At 36.6% G+C, this 7,205-nt stretch overlaps 1 non-coding gene across 1 annotated transcript; it reads right to left on the bottom strand.

Moving 5' to 3' along the window:
• Positions 1–2,485: 2,485 nt before the first annotated feature.
• Positions 2,486–2,589, bottom strand: LOC120890074 (U6 spliceosomal RNA). Its single transcript, XR_005734336.1, has one exon. It is a non-coding gene; the product is annotated as a U6 spliceosomal RNA (small nuclear RNA).
• Positions 2,590–7,205: the final 4,616 nt, after the last annotated feature.

Here is a 7,205-nt window from a genome sequence, read left to right as displayed (position 1 = left end):
TTAATTGGTTTTAGAAAATATTTGCAATAGTAAACAATGTAAATCCTCTCTCAGCATTTACTAGAAAGTACTTGAATATAGTTGTCATTATAAAAGATTACTGAGACATATAGTTTATCTTACTGCTGTGAGTATTATAGGAAGGGACTGCTATCAATCTTTTTGCTTTCCGGCACTTATTTACTGAGAGAATTTACTTCATCATGAGTTCATAAGGCAAATAAGATGCCACATGAGTTTTCCCATCTACCATCATTCCCTTATGCTAGGCACCAGCAGGAACTGTTCACAAATTTTAACTTTATAAAAATAATCTATAACCTAATAAAGGCATTGCTGCCTATATGCAGTTATTAGTAATATTGCAGTGTTGAGACAAATGAAAAACTTTTAAATTGAATATGGCAAAATTGCCTTGTAAGCAGAGTTTTCAGTAAATTTTTCCAAGTCATTGGAGACTTGACTAAAGCAAATGAAAACTTTTTAGCCAGTAAGTTTGCCAGGAAGTGAGATTACTTCGTTGTGTCTTACAAAAATTAAAGAAATAATTTCTCATAAATTTCTGATATATATCACTACACCAGGGCAAATAGCTTGAAACTCATTCAGGTTGAACAGACCATGGGAATAAATATTCCTTCTCAGCTGCTGATTAGTTTAGATATTCTATCTACTGCTCAAAATATGGAGGATTTGAGAATGTTAATAGAAATGTGCAAAAGGTAGCAGGGACATTTTGAAGAACCTACACCAAGCAGTTCACACCATTTGAGATTTGAGGGTTGGATGATTTGAATGTCATTGAAACTGAGGTAGGATCCAAAACATTATATGACTAAAAATATCTCTCCAGTGCACAATAAGGATGCTCCTCGTATCCATAAAGGGAAGGTTCTATCTGACCTTGCCAGTGTCACTTCTCCAATCATCAGCCTCAGAGTTTACACTCTCCTAACACTAATATTTAAGAAGGTTATAGAAAATAACCAAATTTCAAACCCACTGGAGAAAACCCAGGAATGTGGAAGGAGATAAGGGTAACTTAGTTTTCATTAGATTATGTAATTCTTGGACTACACTCAATTTCTACAGGGAAGTTATGTCAGTGCTTTTATACATATGATTCTTTGAGACATATTTCATTATTCCCAACAAATAAAATGTAGAGTCATAAAAGTGTGTTTTTCTGTTATACATTCTAAAAGAAAACAAGGAATATGACTGAATATAAGAACTATGACTGAAGCATAGAGTTTCTTCTTATTCTTTCTCTCCTAACAATCTTTCTCTCCCTATTCCCTCCAGCAAAGACACATATTGGGTTAAAAATTAAATAACTTATATATTCAGAATCTTCGTTAAATTTATCAAAACTTTTCAATATGGTTTAAATATTAAACATAAAAATTTGACATGTTAAATTTAAAATCCTAAACCAATGAATGAATTTAAAGTGATTGGGAAGGTAATTAGTTTTCAAAATTGTCTTTTAGATGAAAAAAAGAAGGGATAAATCATTGCCCAGAAAAAATTCTTAGGTGATCAATTTAATTAAGTTGACTCTTGCTAGGCAACCCATTTTCTACTTTCTTTGTAAGTGACTCAGTTTGTAGGACTTGACCACTTGACCCTTTGTTCCATGAATCTTTTTTTTTAAATTTATATATGACAATTCTTATTACACATATAGAGCACAATTTTTCATGTCTCTGGTTGTATACAAAGTATATTCACACCAATTTGTGTCTTCATACACATACTTTGAATAATCATGATCAACACATTACACCATCATTTCTAACCCCATGCCTCTTCCCTTCCCCTCCAACCTCTCTGCCCTATCTAGAGTTCGTCTATTCCTCCCATTCTCCCTCTCCCTATACCACTGTGAATCAACCTCCTTATATCAAAGAAAACATTTGGCATATTTTTTTTGGGGGGGGGACTGGCTAACTTCACTTAGCATTATCTTCTCTAACTCCATCCAGTTACCTGCAAATGCCATGATTTTATTCTCTTTTATTGCTGAGTAATATTCCATTGTGTATATATGCCACATTTTTTTTAATCCATTTATCTATTGAAGGGCATCTAGGTTGGCTCCACAGTTTAGCTATTGTTAATTGTGCTGCTGTAAACATTGATGTGGCTGTGTTCCTGTAATAAACTGTTTTTAAGTCCTTTGGGTATAGACCTGGAGAGAGAGAGCTCAGTCAAACAGTGGTTCCATTCCCAGATTTCCAAGGAATCTCCATACTGCTTTCCATATTGACTGCACCAATTTGCAATCTCACCAGCAATGCATGAATGTACCTTTCTCCCCTCATCCTTGCCAACACTTGTTGTTTGTCTTCATAATAGCTGCCATTCTGATTGGAATGAGATGAGATCTTAGAGTGGTTTTGATTTGCATTTCTCTAATTGCTAGTCATGATGAACATTTTTTCATATATTTGTTGATTGATTGTATATAATATTCTGAGAAAAAAATATGAAATGCTTCATGAATTTGTGTGTCATCCTTGCTCAGGGGCCATGCTAATTTCTCTATCGTTTAAATTTTAGTATATGTGCTGCCGAAGCGAGCACATTGTTCCATGAATCTATTATAGGCCCAATTTAGCTTGATAAACTAGCCAGGATGCTTTGATATGAGTCCCATATTTAATTGCTGCAAATGTTCCTACCTTGGTATCAGCTGACCCCTGATTTCCTAAATACTGTGCTTTTGAAGTCTTGGTGACAAGTCCTAACCACTTAAGACCCCTTCCTCTGCCCTTCTTGGATGAATGGATTTCCTTTAGTTTGGGACTTTCTGTTACACTGGCCTTGTAAGCTACAAGGAGTGAAGGCTGTCCAGTCTTGTATGGGGTCTTGGCCTCCAGTTATATCATTATGGTGCTGTGGACTCCAACCAGCGGGGGGAAAAAAAAATCTGAACTAGGGTGAACACAGGCAGATTATATTCCATAAGGGGCAATCTGGGGGCGAGAAGACTCCAGGATTACTTATGGGTCAGTTCTGCAAGACCTTCAAGACCAAGTTACTTTTGTTCCTCTGCTCTGCTCTTTTGGCAGAGACTTTATCCTTAGGCTGGAACCAAGTTGCTGGTGAACAACTCTAGGCATTGCTTCTAGATATGCTCATATCCCAAACAAGGAGAAAATTATTTCATGTTTGGTTCTTTCTAAAGAGAGAAGAAAAAAACTTTTCCTTAAAGTGTTTACCACCTTCCACCAGCAGATTTTTCTCATCTGACTTAGGTCAGAATCAAGTCACATTCCCTCCCTAAAGCACTTATTGTAGAGGAAATGGTGATGGCCATTTGATCAGGCATCCCTTGGGTATGTGAGGAGTCCTCATTCTCTGAGCTAAATGGTGGTGTGTGAGAGGGTGGATGCTTTAACATAGGGATTTTATTAAGAAGGAAGCAGGGAGAATGGGTGCTGCCAATAGTCCCTGCCATGTCCGCAAGCACTTTGCCATGTGAAGAAGCATTCTGGGCTGAGGTAGATCTGGATTCAAGCTCTGAATGAACCTTTATCTCCCAGCTGACCTGGATCAGATTATTGGACTTGTATGAGACTCAGAGATGTTTTCATTGTTAAAGTGGATATAGGTGTCTTTGAAATGATTAAAAGGAACAACAACTCCCATAAAATATGAAAGGTTATAGAGATTTGGCCTTAGTAAATTCTCAATTTAGTTTCCTTTCCATGTCCTCAGCCATGTCAATTCCCCCATCCCTGGCAAAATCACTTAAAAATCTACAAATTACATTCCTTGTTTGGCTAACAAAGATTTTTCTTGAGAAAGTATCAAAATTATTCTAACATACTATATTGTATCCTACTTTGTTTCCTTTCTATTGGATATGGCCATGCTTATTGAGATGAAATGTTAGCAAACTTTTAAATTATAAAATAAAATAGTGATGGTTACATAACCTGCCTAGCACAAAGAGTGCCATGTTTTTGTGAGTGAGGAAACTGTAAATTATGCAAAGGGGTGAGAGTCAAATATACTAGACATAAAGTGGGTGCTGACTTGTCAGAAAACCTGAGATAGACAGGTAGAGATCAACCCCATCACCACAAAATCTCATCTGCCCTAGTTTCAAAGAATGCTTTTTATCAAAGCTACAAATTACATTAATACTCAAATTTGTCTTATGTGGTAGCTTTGCAATAAAATTCCATGTCAGTTATCTATTAAAAATTATTTTGAGGGTTTTCTTTAAAATATTTGCGTTTACCATTGGTGAGTTCAAGTATATAAGAGGGAAGGATATAATGTGTAATGAGTTATGAGGGAAGATTGAGGGGAAGAAGTCTATCCAAGTTGAAGAGCTGTATTACTTGAGTTAGTGAGTTCCCTAAGGAGGCATTTAAACATTTTTGAGTGTATTTATTTGAAAGCATTATTTCCCCTCTTTTCTCAATCTATAATTTTTACCTTTTCACAGTAAGGCAGCCAAATATAGAAAAAGATGTCACTTTTCCCTTCCCTATTCTAAGGGGTGTGGGATTCTCAAGACAGAAAAGAAATGCATTTTCCTAGAAGCCGCATGGGGTTGCCATGTTAGGCTGGGGGAGCAGGCTTACCTGAGCTGTAGTGACCCACTAGCGCTGGAAGTAGTTGACCATAACAAAGAGCTGTGTTATCTAGGTCTACCGTGACCTCCAGGCTTGGACTCACATGCTGTGTGTGGACCTGCCACTCATCTAATTTCTCCAGTTTTTGTTCTCCCTCTCTGCAGAGACCTTCAGACATACAACTTGCTTGGATATTCTGCCCCCCTTTCAGTCTCAGATTGGGCTAGAGCGCAGAGCTATAGAAATATATCTTATCATGATGCTCCACGAGATTCCCCAGAGAACAACCCAGACCCGTTCCAGTGTTCCTACATTCTTGGTGGGAGGCCAGCACACATCTAAATTGCAATAAATCATGGCTTGGTGTTAGATACAGGTTCTAGTTCCAGTTCTGCTATCTTCTGTGTGATCCCAGATAGATCAGACCTGTTCTACATGCCTGGAGTTATTCTCATCTATAAAATGCTATGAATTGATTTATATCACAAAATCTTTATTTTAAAAGATTTTGTAAATATTTTCTCATTTAATTCTCAAAATACAAAATTATAATGTGCATTATTCTTCATTATAGAATGAGGACAAAGTAATACCTAAACACTTTTACTGTCTTGTAGTATAAGGGTGAATGTTGAAAAGCTGGATATTAAGGTGGTACGGGTAGATGGAAAAAAATCATTCTCATTTGTGTTATAGCATCAACAGTTCATGATCTGGAGCCAAGACATCTAAAGCCAACAGCTTCCATTTGCTTCTGTGATAAAAGACTCCTTTTTTTTTTTTTTTGTCTGTTAGAAACTATCAACCCTAGCTCAAGAGATGAAAGTGATGCTGATATGAGCTTATAGCAGACTTTCACTGAACAAGATAGTATTTCTGGCTCCTGGAGGAATTAGTTGTTAAAGCTGTTGATCTAATCATTTATGAGAACTACTGCATGTCTATCCACTGTGGTAACAAAGACATGGATCCTACCTTCAAGGGTTGTGAGTTCACCCATAAAGAAGCATGTTCCAAACAAGGAAGATGTACATGATAATCAGGTTTTCGGCAGGTGACAATGATACAGAGACATGGAAGGCTTGAAAATAGCATAAAGGGCAAATATTCATTCAGGCTTGAAGAATAAAAGTCCAGAGTTGTTTTGGATTTTAGCTTTCAGAAGTCATGTTGAAAAAGTCTGACACTGGGGAGCAGTCAGGTCATATCAGAGGCAGAACCAAAGTTATAGGACAAAGTTATAGGACAGTTATAGGATATGTATGTGTGTGTGTGTGTGTGTGTGTGTGTGTGTGTGTGTGTGAGAGAGAGAGAGAGAGAGAGAGAGAGAGAGAGAGAGAGAGAGAGAGAGAGAGAGAGAAACTGGGGATGCAACTCTGGGCCTTGTACATGCTAAGCAAGCGCTTAGCACTGAGCTACATCCCTAGCTCAACAGGCTTATTTTCTGATTGGACATAGAATAACAGAATTATAATCCAGTAATTCAAGAATGACATTTTATCTTGTACTGTACAATACTTAGGCATATTTCTGAGCTTCCTATGTAGTTGTGTTGATCTATTGATATCAAGAAGGAAGAAGTAGTGTGAATCAATGCTTAAGGCAGCCTCTGTACCCAGATAGCTAGGATTTCATTCCTGGCTATATCTTAAGTCCTGTGAGTTGGAGCAAGTAACTCAGTCTTTTTGTGCCATAATTTCCTTATAAGAGACACAATAACAGTACCTACTTTATGACATAGTTGTGGGGACTAAATAAATTAATGTGTAATCATACATAAATATACAAATGAGATGTATATTAATCAATGGGTGCTGCTCTAAGTGTTTTCTATTATTATTCACCTACAACAGCTGACTTTGTCAGAAATAATGCAAGGTAAAACACAGTGGGTCAATATTTTTACAGGTGTGTGTATGAGTTGTGGGGGGCACTGTAAACCTAGAACTCTACATGCAGCAAGAATATCTTTCAAAAACTTAGTGAAAAAGACACTTTAAGACAGAAAAATTAGAAGAGTTTACCACCAGTAGACCTGCCTTATAGAAAATATTAAAGGTAGTGCTTTAGGCAAATTAAAATAGTAATCTGGATCTACACACAGGAGTGAAAGAACACTGGGAGTGATAAGTATATGATAAATAAAAGAGACTTTCTTTTTCCTTACAACATGTCTTTAAAGATAATTCACATTTAAAGCAAGATACAACATGTCGGGGGTTTATAGCACACAAAGAGGTAAAGTATATGACAAGTAGCACAGAAAAAGGATTGGTAAAAAGGATGCAAACAGCTGGAAGAGTCTTAAATTATAAATAAATTGGTATAATGAATCTGAAGGTAGGCTGATATATTAAGGGTGGATACTGTTATCCTTAAAGCAACCATACACAAACAGGTTTATCTAATAATCCAATAAAGAAGCTAAAATGGAAAGTATTAGTTTTCTATTGCTGTATAACAAACCACCATATATTAACATTGCAAACAGTACATATTTATTATCTCACAGTTTCTGTGGGTCAGGAATCCAGGCATCTCTTAGCTCTGACCTTTGCTCAAGATCTCTCACAGCTGATTTAAAAGGCTTCATTTTCATCTGTATGCTTC

This window comes from Ictidomys tridecemlineatus, chromosome 4, assembly GCF_052094955.1.
Source record: "Ictidomys tridecemlineatus isolate mIctTri1 chromosome 4, mIctTri1.hap1, whole genome shotgun sequence".
Classification (NCBI taxonomy): Eukaryota; Metazoa; Chordata; class Mammalia; order Rodentia; family Sciuridae; genus Ictidomys; species Ictidomys tridecemlineatus.
This window is presented reverse-complemented; position numbering and strand designations above follow the sequence as displayed.